At 37.9% G+C, this 17,001-nt stretch overlaps 1 long non-coding RNA gene across 1 annotated transcript in view; it reads left to right on the top strand.

Annotated features, from left to right (window-relative positions):
- LOC112545835 (uncharacterized) overlaps window positions 1-17,001 on the top strand; it is a 156,358-nt gene that overhangs the window by 53,540 nt on the left and 85,817 nt on the right. The window contains exon 2 of the long non-coding RNA XR_012905691.1: window positions 5,938-6,024. This is a non-coding gene — a long non-coding RNA (uncharacterized LOC112545835). The remainder of the gene's footprint in view (window positions 1-5,937; window positions 6,025-17,001) is intronic.

The following is a 17,001-nucleotide window of genomic DNA, read 5'->3' as shown; positions in this document are numbered from 1 at the left end:
TCTCAAGTCACAAACAATGAACCTGAGTCGAGTCTCAAGTCAAGTCACCTGGGCAACTTAAGTTGGACTCAAGTTCAAGTCGTGGGAGTCGAGTCAACAACTCTGGTAAATAGTCTATCCAGGTCATCGGGGAGCTGTGGGCCCAGAGGCCCAGGCCAATCCTTTGCTTCTCCTGGGTCCAGTTCCCCTAGCATATGCAGAGGGGAGGCTTCTGGCTCCTTCAGCCGCCGGGACTTCCTTGACCTCCCTGGCAGGCCTTTTGTATCTCTGGCCCCTTCCCCTGGCTTCTGGTCAGGTGTTTTCCAGGGCCAGCTGCTCCCCACCAAAGCTCAGGGAAGGGCAGCTCCCCCTTGTGATCAGTGGGCTGCCACTCCATCCCACTACAGGTGTATATATATATATATATATATATATATATATATATATATATATATATATATATATATATATATATATATATATATATATATATATATATATATATATAATCAAGGGGCTAAATGAGCATGTAAGGATGAAAAGGCAGTTGCAGAGAAGCTAAATCAATTCTTGGCATAGGTCTTTACTGGGGAGGGACGTGAGAGAGATTCCCACACAAGCCATTCTTTTTAGGTGACAAATCTGTGGAACTGTCCCAGATTGAGGTGTCAGTAGAGGAGGTTTTGGGACAAACTGATAAATTAAACAATAACAAGTCACCAGCAACAGATATTTACCCAAGAGTTCTGAAGAAACTCAAATATGAAATTGCAGAACTACTATCTGTGGTATGAAACCTGTCATTTAAATCAGCCTCTGCACTAGATGACTGAAGGATAGATAACTGTAATGCTGATTTTTTAAAAAGTCTCCAAAGGCAACCCTAGCAAACATAGGCTGGTAAGCCTAACTTCAATTTTCAGGCAGATTGGTTGAATTTATAGTAAAGAACAGAATTATCAGACATATAGACTAACAAAATAGGTTGGGCAAGAGTCCACATGGCTTTCGTAAAGGGAAATCATGCCTCACCAATATATTAAAATCTTCTGAGGGGGCCAATAAGCATGTGGACAAGGGTGATCCTGTTGATATAGTGTACTTAGACTTTGAGAAAGCCATTGACAAGTTCACTCACGAAAGGGTCTTAAGCAAACTAAGCAGTCATGGGATAAGAAGGAAGGTCCTCTGGTGGATCAGTAACTGCTTTAAAATGGGAAACAAAGGGTAGAAATCAATGGTCTGTCTTCACAATGGAAAGAGGTAAATGGTGGAGTCCCTTGAGAATCTGGGTTGGGAACTGTGCTATTCAACGTATTAAAAAATGATCTGAAAAAGGGGGTAAACAGGGAGGTGGCAGAATTTGTAGATATTAAATTACTCAAGAAAGTGAAGTCTAAAGTTGGCTGTGAAGAATTATTATGTGATCTCACAAAACTAGATAACACTGGGCAACAAAAAGTCAGATGAAATGCAATGTTGATAAATGCAAACTGATGCACACTGGAAAACATAATCTCAGCTATAGATATAAAAACTGACGGGATCTCAATTAACTGTTATACTTGAAGAAAGAGATCTTGAAGTCTTTTAGATAGTTTTTTGAAAACATTCGCTCAACATGCAGTGGCAGTCAAAAAAGCTAACAGAATATTAGGCACTATAAGGAACAGCATAGACACCATAATGCCACTCTATATATCCATATTACACCCACACCTTGAATATTGCATGCAGATCTGATTATCTCATCTCAAAAAACATGTATTGGATTTGCAAAAGGTTCAGAGAAGGACAATAGCAATTATTAGAGGAGAGATTAAAAATACGAGAATCAACTAAGGAGAGATATGATAGAGGTGTATAAAATCATGAATGGCACGGAGAGAGTGAATAGTGAAATGTTATTTACCCCTCTGCACAATACAAGAACAAGAGGTACCCCATGAAATTAATAGACTGTAAGCTTAAGAAAACCTATAGGGAAGTACTTCTTTACATGTGCACAATCAACCTGTGGAGCATGTTGCCATGGGATGTGGAAGATCAAAAATATAAATGGGTTCAGAAGAGCAATACTGGGCTAGCTAGACCATTGGTTTGATTCAGTATGACCATTCTTGTGTTCTGATGTTTATAAGAAGAACTGTCTGCCCTGAAGAGCTTATAGTCCAGAGGCACAAACTTTGAAGTTCCAACAGAGATGACAACAGGAGTCTCAAACTCCCAGCCCTCAGGGCATCTCCCGCCAGAATGATTGCACAATCCGGCCTAGATTGGCCAGTGGGAGGACCCTGTTAGTTACTGGCCCCCGCACCTCACTCCTTCCCACTCTCACATTGTCCTCTACCCCGATGGCACCCCGTCCCCAGGATGCAGCTTTGGGGATCACTGTGGGGGCTGGTGCCATGTGGTGGCAGTAGTCAGGCCCTCTCCCCCACATTTACCACCTAATAATTGGTAACTCTGAGCCACCTTTGAGCTCCACGAATTCAGAGTCCATGCAAGATGCTGCCCAGCCCCTTGTATGAATCAGAGCAGCTTCAGGACGCCTCTAACTTACGACTTGCTTGTTATGGCTCTCTTTGGGTTGTGGAAATCCTGCAGCTGCTAGAGCCTCTGTACATGGGGTATTCTCAACAGACCATTTCTGCTCTCTCCAAGGCCTCCTTATACCAGTAACATCAAATAAATTGGCCATATTTTAACTGAGAATCAGCTACAGTAGATTAACATAGCAACATGATTCCACTAAATATGCGACATAAAATGCATGTGGGTGTTGCCAGATCTCTCACTGCAGAATCAGGGTCCAATACGGTGTCTGTGTTAAGTACTGTAAATGAAAAATACATTTCCTCTAGGTTGCTCCTATCAACGTATGCATATAAGGAATGTGTTATGGATTTCATCATGATCATTATATAGAAAAATATTCCACTCCCATGAAAATAGTTGGTGTTTTTAACTAGCACTGGTGACACTAAATGCTCTGTTTATTTGAATGATTATCTTCTATCTTGGAAAAAAAAGTCTATTGTAAAGGCAAACAGCTGTAGCTCACAATAAGCAAGCATCCTCACTCTTGTTTGTTGCCAGAGAAAATGATTGTAATACAGACATGTATGCTTTTAGAATCTGAAGCACAAAGTAGTTGTAAATCACTGCCCATGGGTAACAATTACTCCACTCATTAATAGATCTCCCTTGTTGCTCATAAAATAACTTTGAAAATATCTCCTGGGACAGGGTGGGGGAAGTGTGTTTTATGATAATTAACAGCCACCTACTTTGTGAATCTCTAGTATTGCTGCTTTACCCCCATAACTGTTGGATTACATATGTAAAAACAGCAGATGATACAATGAATTTAAAGTTTGCAGTGGAAGTGCATGGGTTTGAATCATCCCCACTGGGGCCACTACATGCAATCCCGGGTGGAATGAAACCCTGTATTTACAATTTCATATTTTACTCCTTAGCAGCCACCTGTTACAACCAAAAAAGGACACGGTCAGAATAGGGGATAAATTACTTATGGCATACAACAGAAAAGGAGCGATAAAAGATTAAAACATGAAATCTCACAGGGAACATTTTTGTATATTTAGGATATTTATAAATGCCAGTTTCAGATAATTCAGTACTATTCATTAATAAGCTCTTCAACATTTTCAAGAATAAGAAGCAAATTCACTGCGCATGTGAACAGACAACTCCAAAAAAGTCAGTAAATTGTTACAAGTGGATTTGGTCTTGGAAGTCTATCACAATATGCTTAAATATTTTATTCATATATAATTTATACATGTATAAGTGCCTGATTTGTCAAAGACAATGCAATTGTCTGAGAAAGTGGTATATGAACTAAAATAGTTTTGTGTTATTGCCCAGTAGGCAGTTAACCATTTACAAAGAGATCAATTTGTAATTGGCTTGTGGGTAAACCAATAAATCTCCATGGTCTGGTCTTTCACTGGCTCTCAAGAGCAGTAAAAACAAATCATTAATTACTATAAAAAACAAGCTCAATATTCCTTAAATATATTTTAAGATGTGTTCCTAACCTACCTACCTTTATATTTTTTTTGCTAAAAAGAGTACAGTAACTTCCAAACATAAAATGGAACAACACTGGGTACACACAAAATATGGCATTTTCATCGGGCTCATCTACTGCTGTAAAACGACACACATTGGGCATGAAAATACCCCTTGAGGAAACTCACACATCATAAAACGATGTGAGAGAAACTTCAATGGGAAGGACTTTGAATAGTCTGTTACTCAAAACTAGCAGGTATTGCTTATTCCAGAGTGTTAGCATCACATCTGAAAATTGTCTATACCAGATTCTGTTCTTAAAAGGTAATTAACATACCTAGAATTTTAAATAATTTATATTCAAGTAGGCCCAGATATATCAGTTGTGTCAGTGATATGAAAGCAGACCTCTTTTTAAATACTTCAGTCAATTTGTTTTTATGTCTTCTCCCCCTCACACTAAATAATCCCAATTTGGCGATTAGTTTTATGTTTTATCATATTGTCAAAAGACCACAATCAGCTTGGGGCCCCATTATGCTAGGGATTGTATAAACAAGGAGTAAGAGACACTCCCAGTTCTGAAGAATTTGCAGTCTGATTTTAGGCAGGATGCAACAAGTGGCTATAACACACAATCATGGGGGGGGGGGGGGGGAAGGAGCACAAGCATTGCAGTGACAGCAACATATGGTTACATTACTTAGCTGTGCACACAATTCATGGTTGGGAGTCATTTGCCTTTTAAAACCGATAGGCTAAAACCAAACAGAACAGCTACAATCGCTGGGATTTACAGTCAAGGCTGTCAAATGCACAGGTCCATCTCACACGGCTATATAATGATTAATGACTATTTGAAGTACTATAGCACCTAAGAACCTCAGTCATAGACCAAGAATCCATTGTGTTAGGAGCTGTATAAACACAAGCCTTCATTTTAGATAACATCTAAAATTGTTTTACCACTAGGATCTTTAAAATTGTTTCCCTATTTTGAATGTATCTGTAAAAATAAATCAATGGTAAGGACCCAATCCTCCAAGGCCGAGTGACCTCAATTTCTATAAAAAATAATGGGAACCAGGGTGCACAGCACCCTTGATAAGTATTCAACAGGATCTGTCCCTAAAGCAAAATATTAATTTACAGCCCCAAATTTTGGGTTGTTGTTAGACACAGCTGAAAGTTTTACTGTGAAGCTCATCAGTTATGTCTAACAAAATTGTCAATTGACTTTTATCTCAGGAAGATAGATAGATATCATGCCTACAGAAAGGTTGGGAGAATTTAAAGGGCTTTGGTAACATCTGACAATCCATCAGTAAGTCTGAGGTCAATGCTTTACAAAAAATAACAAAGTATTTTATGGTAATGTCTCTATAATTCTTTTTTTTCTGTCTGAGGCCTGGGTTTAGGTTTGGAGCGAAGTAAATATAGCTTAGAAGGGATAAAATCTTAATCTCTGTGAAATTTAGTGTGGAATATAAACATTAATCCAACCTCTGTGACCTACTAAAAATGAATACTTGATCTGCTCCCACAGATGTCAGTAGCACCACTCCCATTGACTTCAATTGTTCGGGATCAGGGCAGTAATGAAGAGTAAAACCATATATTTGGACTATTGGACTTGTACATATTGCTCTTCTCATTGGGGATTTGAGTCAATGCCCCATGCAGTCCAGGGGCAGATCCTCAGGTGGTTCAAATTGTCATGGCTTTAATGGAACGATGAAAATTTATATCAGTTGAGCATCTGCCCCAAACAAGCTCCTGCCCTTGCCTTCAATGGACACTGGAGCAGATTCTAGTGGATAGAGCTTTGGTGTTAATGATGAAATTAAGGAGGCATTTGCTATCCAAAATTTTAATTGTGGCAGGCACCACTTTACATTTATTTTCTCATTGCAGTGTTTTACCCTGAAGTTGTCAAACTGTGTCATTCCAATGTAATGTGACAGAAACAACCTGCCCTGATGGAAGCCACTCCTGCGGCAGGTAAAGAGATCTGGAAGACATTTGAAAACAAGAAACAACTTTATATCTGCACCCACTATAATTTGATGTAGCAACTAGCAAATACTCAGACTGAATATAGAAGAGTAGAAACAGAGCAGGTATTAATATATCTGTTCTTCCCACAGATTGGCAAGCAGCCTAAATCCACTGCTACCTGAAATTATGCCAACCTGTTAGGCACATCTGAATTTAAAACTAATCTCTTATTTGCAATCAAAGCATCTACAAAGCTGATGCTTGTAATGGGTTTTATTATACTGCATTAAATATTGTTGTTGAAATTTGCATTTGCAATGGCCAATTAGTATATTTATTTATTAGAATTTAGTCATGCTACTTCTAGTAAATGAAATGCAGCCCATAAGAACATAAATAGGATTATTAGCTACATTCCCCTCTTTCCTCTTTTATAGCCTTCATTATTTTTGCACAAATGCCAGGAAATTTTTTTTGTGAAAAATTAAGTTTGCATGAAGACTTGCCCGCTCTCCAAAGCTGTGATGACATTCAATTTGATTGCGAGTTACACCACATTAAAAAAGACGTTTTTCTGAGCACAGCGGTTAAAACCCAGACGCCTACATTTATTTACATTTGCAATGCTTCTGCCATGTATATAGTGATACAGTGAACTACTTAGCTTGTGGAATGAAAATAACTTGCATCTGTGTTAAATGTCAGACGAAATTTTAGCGCTGATTAATAAGTAATAAATACATAATTAGAAAAAAAAGTACTCGCAAAACTGCTGTGTGTCTAAATCATCATTCATCCTTGAACTGAATGATCAGACTGAAATAAATACAAGATAGCGAATTTCATTACATGACCTATCTCCTTTTTACAGGAGTATTCAGGTTTTGGAATAATATCGCTTTTTACTACTTTGCTTTAAATGAAGGATATAATATTTCCATCATTATTTATTAAGATGTAGTATGTGACCAAATATGTTATGGTTTGGTTCAACATAAATTGATATTTATTTCATATTAAGAGTCAAATGCCAAGAAAAAGGATTTTTTTAACTACTTTTGGACTTATTTAAATGTTTCTTCCTATGCTCAGTCAGTTTGGATTAATTTAGGAAATCACAAATAAGAGAAAGTAGAGTGAGAAATGAGATGTGCTACAGACAGGAAGTTCAGATCCATATTGGAAAATCCCTAAGTTTAGACCCAGGTTTTCTTTTAATTTCATTTCTAATTATAATACTTCACTTACCTGGTGTTTTATAATTTGAGGATCCCAAAGTACTGTACAATTTTAACAGTTTAATATTCTGGTCAATTAAGGACCTATTTTGTTATCTGGATCAATTGAGATCCTGATAGGTTAATCCTTTGGAGTACAGAGCAAGCCTCCATAAAAGAGCTTTTTTTCCATGCGGAAACATTTTGTGGGCCTGAGGGTGGAACTCTTAGCTCCAATGAACCAGGCTCTCTTGTACAGCAGGGCTGAGAACAGAACACAGGGCATTATAGTCATTCTGGGTTTTGGCTCAGTTGATACATCCTGTACATGTACCCACTGACCACCCCCCCCTATAATCTTCCCACAAGCCTTCTCTCAGCATAGAGGTATGGAGATAGTATCTGTGGTGAGCAGGGGAATCACCCGATGCTGCTTCTCATACCCTTTACATAGAGTTTTAATGCTATTTTTGGGCCTTTCACTGGTTAGTAGACTATCCTATGCACTCACCCCGTCACTGGGTTGACACCACCCAGCTACAGGAGATCAATGGCAGAGACCTGAAGCAAGAAGTCCTGCTCTAATGTATGTAAAAAATTTCCTTCCCACCTGCCTGTATGTCTTGGCCAGCATTTAAAATATTGCATATACTTATTGAAAAGTGACTCTTCAAAGAGTTCTCCTTATGTCTGCCTGTCATAGAACATTCACATTCATTTAACACACTGGTGTGTCTGAATGGACATGATGGTGGTCCCAAAGGTGGGATAGAATTAGTTTTGTCAGAAACAGTTTATCCCTTTAGCTCAGGTTAGAATGATCTAGTAAGAAGTATTTACAATGTAGCAGCCCGCAATAGATCTATAAAATTCCAAAAGACTGAATTAACAGGGAATTTTCCAGCATGGTGTAGGTCCCTCAAAATGAGCTGTCAATTTTACTGTAGACAAACGCCAGATGCATAGCTCCCTACAAGCAATTATGTGCATTCATTGTGGAAACTACTTCGGTGCAAATATGGGGGTAGAGAATGTTATTTTAGATGCCACACAATTAATTAATTAATAATCATGCATACAGATTGATACATATTCATGGGATATAAAGGGAGAATAAAGACAGCTATTTGTTCTGCAGAATTTGCAATTTAAGTAGAAATTTAATGCGCTACTTAAAAATATTACACTTATTACACACATAGGTCTGTTGATACATTTGTAAATCTTAAGAATACAGGTATCTGAAGAAGTGGGCTGTGCCCACGAAAGTGCATGATACCGCCTACATGTTTTGTAAGTCTTAAAAGTGCTACCAGACTATTTGTTGTTTTTTAAGTTCAATCTATTTTGGACAGTGTAGAAAGTTTGCAGTTCAAGGATTTTAGCATCTGAAGAAATATTGGATGTATCCTAACAGAGCAGACAACTGGCCTTTTAAAACTTGTTTCCAGTAGGGGCCAACATCTGATGCTTGATCTTCAAAGGAAAACGAAACACCATTAATGCATTTAACCCAATTCTCAATTAACATGCCCTCTGTGGCCATCTGCAGTACCCTAAAGCACAGTAATTGGTTCCCTTTCTTTGAGCTTGCAAAATAGTATATGTTTTTAATAGCAATAAAATTATCTCTCCCTACAAATAAAAATAAAAATTGACTTTGCTTTTTCAGCAGCAAATTCCAGCAGGCTGACTATGCTATATAAATTAGAAACAACAAAAGGAAATGCCAACTATATCAGACTTTAGTTTTAAATGTTTCTTTGTTCTTATACTGTAAACCAAGATGTTAAAGGACCACCCTATCAGACTTCAACATAACCTTCTTAATTTTCAATACCACAATAATTTTCTATACTCCCTTCTTCTCTCCTAGCTAAATAATCCCAATTCTTAAAATCTTTCTGTATATTAGTCCACATGTACCTTTAGCTATCTATGTTGTCCTTATGTGTGCCATTTCAGTCACTATTATGTTTTTCTTAAAGCAAACAAAACTGGACCTTAAAAGTCCAAATGGAAGACATAGCATTTCTCAGCAGAATGTCAGTATGGACCTGATATTGAGAGATGCTGAGCACCTGTACTTTCCTTTTGTTGCAGTACAGGCTCTGTCCTTGTGTTTTTGTATTACTCTCTATCTCTCTTTTTAATCTACCCAAATATTCTATTTACTTTTTAAGATGCTCTTCTATGCAGATTTCTCTGCTGTATGGCTTGCTTTATTGATCTAGCAATACAGCCCTACAAATCTGTGTACATCTGCTTTTTATCTGTGGGTATCCACATCTGCAGATATGGATGCAGATACTGCTGCTCATTTTTGTGGCTATGAATGTGAATGCAGATACAAATTTTGAATCCAGAATCCTGCAGATTTGTGGGTATTTATATTGGTGGGTATCTGCATCCATGGATGTGGATATTCGCGGATCAATTTTGGAGATGCAGATACCAATTTTGTAACTGTGCAGGGCTCTATCTATCATTGATTTCTCCTAACACTTTCCCTTCATAGGTTCAAGTAAATTCGGATCCAATGGACTGGATCCAATGAATATTGAAGTCAATTAACAGACTTTTGCTGACTTAACAAGGGCTTATGTGGGAAGGTTAAACTGCTTTTGCTGATGTGTTTTACAGCACCCACATTTCTAAGCTGAACTGTGAGTATGTGCCACTTGGCTATGTAGTCCTTCAAGAATGTTTAAATCTTTCTGCAGTTTCTTTGCAATCCTTCAGAGTTTTCCACTAATTGAAATTTCATCTACAAAGACCAACAACTTGTTGCTCGCTAGTCCCTTGAAATCACCAATAAATACACTGGCCCTCATTCCAAATTTAAGGCACTCACTCTGCAATTTTTTTCCCCTTGGAAGTGTAGCCATTCATGATAACAGTCCTATTTCCAGCCTTTTAAAAAAAGGATTGCACCTCAGATTTGGGGTTGTTTACTTTGGATTTGGGTCTAAATTTTAAAGAAGGCCTCCACCTATTCTTAATATTCTTTCTGAGATATTATTTCAGACTTATTGTAATGCTGTAGGTGTGACCCTAAAGAGGGAAAGACATCCATTGTGCTATGTACTGTACAAACATAGAGAAAGGCAACATTTTTATTGCATGGGATTTATAACCAGGTAGATTTTTCCAACCCCCAATCCTCTCTAGCCTATCCTAGTCAGTTCATGTTTTCTTCACTGTACAACCTCCCCTCACTCTTTACAATCTAAACTCTCTTTCTTGTTTAACATATATTCAGGGATTACCGTATCCTATCAATTTTTACTGGCCCATCCGTTTTCTGAGCTATTGCTTCCAATGACCTCCTCTTGACAAGCTCAGGCATCATAAGTAACACAAAACTCACAGGACTGCAACTTCCCATGGCAGTCATAGCTAAGATCAGGATTATATATTCTGTATGTTCTGAAATCTGCCCAGTAAAAAAAATAGTGCTAAGCAAAGATAATATATTGACCAGCCAGTTGTAAAAGGAGAATTCTACAGAATTAACCAACTTTTAGAATCTTTATGCAGAGTTCATATATGAATACAGACATGAGTTAAAGAATTTTGTTAGATGTATTTCATTAATATATTATACGAATGCATATAGAGACATAGCCTATAAAATACCTGGCCTGATTCATCCCTGTGTTATTCTGCATTTACACCAGTGAGCTGCAGCAGCATAAAACTGGAGCAATGTAGTAGTAAATTAAACCCACTGCACACACAAATGACATACAGATGTAGTGACTATAAATGTAGAGTGTGAAACATTGTGAGATTTCAATATGTTCACAGTATTTAGGTAATTATTGTATATATTTTACTCCATCATGCAAAGGGCATCATCATATTTGCTGGTTAGTAGAGTTACAATCTCTGAAGAAATTAGAAGAGAGAGCGAGAGAGAAAGAGAGCAAGTGAGCAAGAGAAATCTCTTAAGTATATGAGTCTACTTCCTCCCCAAATTATAGAATAATTTTGCTTCAGATGTACAAGGCAGATTACCTCATGACAGTTGGCTTGTAAACGTATTAAATGGACGGCAGCATAGTGAGTGTCCTTCAAGATGAATTTCTTGTCATCTTTTCTTGTGAAAAGAGGTTTATCCCAGCCCTTCAAAATCTGTAGGGTATCCTATTTTTTAGTCTCAAAAATATATTTGGTTTTCTTTGAAGATGAATAAAATGGAGATGCTATTATATTCAATTCCTACTTTGCAGCATGCAGAAATTCCTTTGCTATTAATACGCCAGAGAAACAGATTTCTTTGATTTTTTTTTTAGTTTAGAAGATCAAAAGCTGTCAGAAATTGTTTCAAAAGAAAAATAAATCTTTGAGAAGTTGGATTGGAAATAATGACTCTCCAGCACGTTGCATATATAGTACTTAGAACTGTTTAATGGTAGATGTTGTTATAGTTGTGTTTGTCCCTTTACTACCACCATTCACTGAGATGCTATATCAATTTTATTCCCCACCCTTCTCTGCAGGTATATTATTAGAAAACAGGATATGAAGGGTGTTTATTGCAACTTCTAGCAAGTATTTCCCCAGGTAAAAGAAAATAGGGCCTGTTTGGGGAAAGAGGGAAGGTGCAATACAGCTCTGGATTAACAGGAAAAAAATTATTCTGAAATGCAGTTTGAAAACAATACAGATTTTTCAAACCATTGATATGCAAGCTTAGTTTTGTCCTAATATCAAAGCTTATTTTAAATTTCATAATTAGTATTTTGGAGATAAGGAAGGCATCAAGCTGCAAAAGAGAGATGAAATGGCACCTGTTTATTTTCAGTTTTTGCTATGCGAGGTCCCTGACCTGAGCAATGCGTTTCATGGATGGTAATCTTTGCAGGAGTCTCATGTGCATTAAGACTACTACAGATATTGCCCTCTGTGTGCATACAATATCCCTGGCATATCAGAGATCCATATGTGCTGTAGAACTTGGAGATGTGATAACAATGAATTTGAGACTCTGTTTGGATTAATGTCCTCAAGAAACATGGTCAGCAATTAGCTATGCTGCAATGACTGAAAACGGATAAAAAAAAAAAAGAAAGCAGAGACTTAAACAAGAGGATTAAATATTGATAAACATTAGAAGTTATTGGAAATTGCCTTAAATTTGTGTAGGATAGCCTGCAGCTAAACATCAAGATGTTATTGAGGCTTTCAATGTTTTCAGTGTTAAAGCTTTAAACCAATTTTAAATGTACAACTCAGCCCTAATTGTGCCATATGTACAATTGAGTATTGGGGACAACATACATTTATTCATGATCAAGGGCATTTATAATTGTTATGCTGGCAAATAAAGAAGTCAAAGACTTTTTTTGGTGGGGGAGGGCGGAAGAGAAAGGAGAGAGTATACTTTTAATTCCAAATTAAAATGTTTAGTGCCTTATAAAGCAGTTGCTATTTAAACTGCCAATAATGTTTAACATGAATTTACTCACCACTGCCTATCCTCATACTGTATAATTTATAACACTAAGCCCTTTCAATACTCCAAAATGCCAGATAAACTTTTCTCATTTGCTCTTAATTTGGTCACGCAGGATAATACCAACATCTGAAGGCTCTTTAAACTGCTTTTTAAAATGCATTCCTGAAAGCACCACCAATGCCACCTCTGCTCCTTGTCATCTTCCATAATTATTTCCAATCCAAAGCGGTCCTTAATGCGCTTATTAATCTGGCATTCTCCTCAGTGTGAAGCACATTCAGCTCTATTAATTTTTAAAAACCCTTTTTTATGGGGGACTGCAGATGCTTGGCTATTACTGAAAAGCTATTAGAAGTTAACACCTTTCTCTCCCCAGTGACTGGCATCATCCTATGCCTCTAAATGCCACCCTATTTTACATTATCAGCTGCTAAGACTAAGTATTAGAGACTTTTTTTTTACTTCTGAACTGTTAATGCTATTATTAGCTAATGGCAGAGTTCTGCATAGCGTATAGATACATACACTCTTGGTGCATGCCTACAGCATATAGACTTTTATTTATCTGGTCTCTGAACAATAATGGCTCTCAGTCCTTCCACTCACTAGCTAGGAATGCTTAGGGGAGCTATCTGCCTTAGCTCCCAAGAGTGAAAATTATTTATGGCTTTTCTTAATGTTTATATTACATCCATGCCCATTTTTTTTAAGAGGAAAAAAGTGAAGAGACGGATGCTGTTTTCCACCAACCTGTTTTCCACAAACCTCCAAATTGAAGTATTTTTTTGAGGATTATTTCTTATAGAAATGTGCCATGGCTTTGTTTCCATTGATTTGTGAGCCTTCACTGAACGATTGGAAACTAAAGACATGTTAACAATGCTATTTCTAAGCTGGGAGCAAATATCATGAATGGTCTTCTGTTCCAGGCTATTCATTTCTCAAACTAACTGCTGCTGTAGAAGTCAAACAGAGTCCGGTCTTAAGCATGGGCCGAGGTGTTCCTGGTAACTCCTTAAATCCAAGCCTCATTCTATGATATCTAGATGTATCTATAAGCAAGCCTCTGTATATTCTGTGATTCTGTGTCTGTGAAATGTGCCATGCAGCTCAGAAACGTGCTCCAGAATCTCAGGTTTCATTTAAAAAAGGCTTTGTTTCTAGCCCTCATGAAGGTGAAGAACACCTCAAAACTGTGAACAGTCTATAAACAGACAAGAGACAATCCCTCCCTTGAAGACCGTGCGGCTACGTCTACACTGGCATGATTTTCCGGAAATGCTTTTAATGGAAAAGTTTTCCGTTAAAAGCATTTTTGGAAAAGCGCGTCTAGATTGGCAGGACACTTTTCCGCAAAAGCACTTTTTGCGGAAAAGTGTCTGTGGCCAATCTAGACGCGCTTTTCGCAAAAAAGCCCCAATCGCCATTTTCGCGATTGGGGCTTTTTGGCGGAAAAGAAATCTCTGCCGTCTACACTGGCCCTTTTGCGCAAAAGTCTTTCGGAAAAAGACTTTTGCTCAAACGGGAGCAGCAAAGTATTTCCGCAAAAAGCACTGATTTCTTAGAGTAGGAAATCAGTGCTTTTGCGGAAATTCAAGTGGCCAGTGTAGACAGCTGGCAAGTTTTTCCGGAAAAGCGGCTGATTTTCCGGAAAAACTGGCCAGTCTAGACACAGCCTGCATGTCTGAGGAGCAGGTTGGCTTAAAGTACTGGTAATGCCTTTGCAGCTAGATCCCTGATTTGAATGCAGTCCAGGACAGTGGAGAAAAGTAGCTATTTTGTGGCCCATGTGAAATGAACACTGATTGTCACAGTCCAATTCTTAGTGGACAGGTATTCATATTATTAACCCCTCCCCCTCAAATCTGCCAATGTTGGTACTAAATGGGCCCTCTGATTAATATCTGTGGAGAAGACAGGCATTGAACTGGCATGGAGACTGACCTTCACCATCTGTTAGACATGTCCAGGTCTGGACACACTTGCTGCTAGTGTTGCATCTGTTGCTGGATAAACAGGGACGTCAGAGCTTGATCATAGGTCCTGGTTCTGGCTGCCTTAAAGGGAGAGCCAAGGATTTTCTTTTGACATAGGTCAATCTTTAGGTGGCCTCCGGGCAGTATACATAGCTCTAAGCCACCTGCTTCCTGCTCCTTGGATATGGGTCATGCCAGGGAGAGAGGGGGAGAAAAGTTTACAGAAAACTGCCTGATCCTCAGGCAGTCCAGCAATTCCACAAGAGCAAAGAGGCTGGTGTATACAGCTTAGGGTCAGGGTGATGAAACAGTGATTTAGAACCATCCTTCTTCTGCTCTTTTCAGCTGCCCCAAATTTAAACTCACATGGTGGAAAACTGAGGTGCTTAGTCTCGAGGGCTGTCAAATCTGGTAGTTTTCATGAGCACCAAGTTCATTTTGAAACATACTTACGTGTTCAGTGGAACCATTGTAAATTGGAACAGCATTTCTTTAAAAGATTGGTAGAAAACTATGTTGTATTTGGCATGGTACTGGGTCCAGACTTCTGACTATAAGCTCACTTTTTACTTAGTTCATTATAAGATATTGATGCAGAATCCAAGTGGCTGATTTGTCTACTCATGGGCTGAGGAAAGCCTGTCACTGTGTTCAAATATCTATGCTGGAATAAAAAATGGATGCGATGACACTAGAGAAAACTATGATTAAATTATATCTTAAAAACATTGTTATTGTGACACAGAATGACAAAGCTGGAACACTCTGACCCAGAGTAATGTCATTTTGTAGAAAAAGCCATAAGGAATGCTGCCTCCATTAATTGTTTCAAAGGAGTAGCCAAATTAGTCTGTAACAGGAAAAACTTTAGAAACAACAGATAGTCTGGTAGCACTTTAAAGACTAACAAAGCATGTAGATGGTATCATGAGCTTTCAGGGGGCTGTGCCCACAAAAACTCATGATATCATCTACAAGTTTTTGTGGGCACAGCCCACTGAAAGCTCATGATTCCATCTACATGTTCTGTTAGTCTTTAAAGAGCTACCAGACTATTTGTTGTTTTTTAATTTTTTCCATTAATTATGCATTTCCGGGAGATTTTTAGTTCATATGACAAAGCTAAGCATGAGCCTGAATTTCTTGAGCACTTTTTAGCCCAGTTTCAGGTGATCAAAACTAACATTTTTTCTTCCTTTTAAATTTAGGGAAAAAGCTTCTTAGAAAGCTGCAAAAATAGGAATTTAGATATATTTAACCTTCCAAGGTGAGTAGGAGCCCCACATCACCTTAGAAAATCAGTGTCTGTTGCATAATATTATTAATTATCCAGAGAGTAGAATGATTCTTCTGAAGATTAGGTAATAATGCAATTAGTCACATTCATATTAGTTTACTCAATGGACATAAATTGCTTCCTCAAAGTCATTTCAGTCCATCCTATGATTACTCAGTTAGTAAAAGTGTTTTCTGTAGAAACACTTCCTATTTATACAGCTTCCCATTATGAGGTGTTTGAAATTCTGTATACAAGTTACTACCGTAAGTGTAATAGATCTAGACCACTTTCCTATAAATATATACCTCAGCCAATCTGTCAAAGGAAAGAAAATGGAAAAAGAAAAAGTTTCATAAAAATAGAAAGATCCAGAATTGAAAGCCTTTACTGGACCCCTGAAGAGAGTTACAGAGGGATTCTGGCAGACATATATGGGAAAAGGATGAAAGAGAGTCCTTGAATTGAGAAATGTGTTGACCCATTCTAGTAGGACTTTAAGGCAGAAACAACTTAACTGCTCTGGAAAAACACAGAAGTACCCAAGTTCTAGACCTTAAGAGGTATTATAAATCATGAGCAAGGTGTTGCATTAAATCTCTGGTTTACCAGCAACCAGTGTGGATTAGAGAAGGGCTATTTGTGTATATCATGTTTCCATCTTGGACATAGTATTTTGCTTCTCTTCACTGAATTTCATCTTGTTGATTTCATACTGATTCTCCAGTTTATCAAATCACTCTGAAGTTTAATTATGTCCTTCAAAATGCTTGCAACCCCTCCCAGTTTGGTGTCACGTTCAAATTTTATGAGCATATTCTCTGCTCCATTAACCAAATCATTATGAAAATATTGACTAGGACTGGATCCAGAACGGATCCCTGCAGGACCAATTAGATATGTGCTCCCAACAAATCTTTGACAATTGCTCCTTCAGTACACGTTTTCAACCAGTTGTGAACCCACCTTATAGTAATTACTTCTAGATCACTATTCCCTAGTGTGCCGATGAGAATGTCTTTAGGACTGTATCAAAAGCCCCACTAA

Source organism: Pelodiscus sinensis, chromosome 8, assembly GCF_049634645.1.
Source record: "Pelodiscus sinensis isolate JC-2024 chromosome 8, ASM4963464v1, whole genome shotgun sequence".
In the NCBI taxonomy this organism is placed as follows: Eukaryota; Metazoa; Chordata; order Testudines; family Trionychidae; genus Pelodiscus; species Pelodiscus sinensis.
Note: the sequence above shows the minus strand (reverse complement) of the source record. Positions and strands in the feature narration are given on the sequence as shown.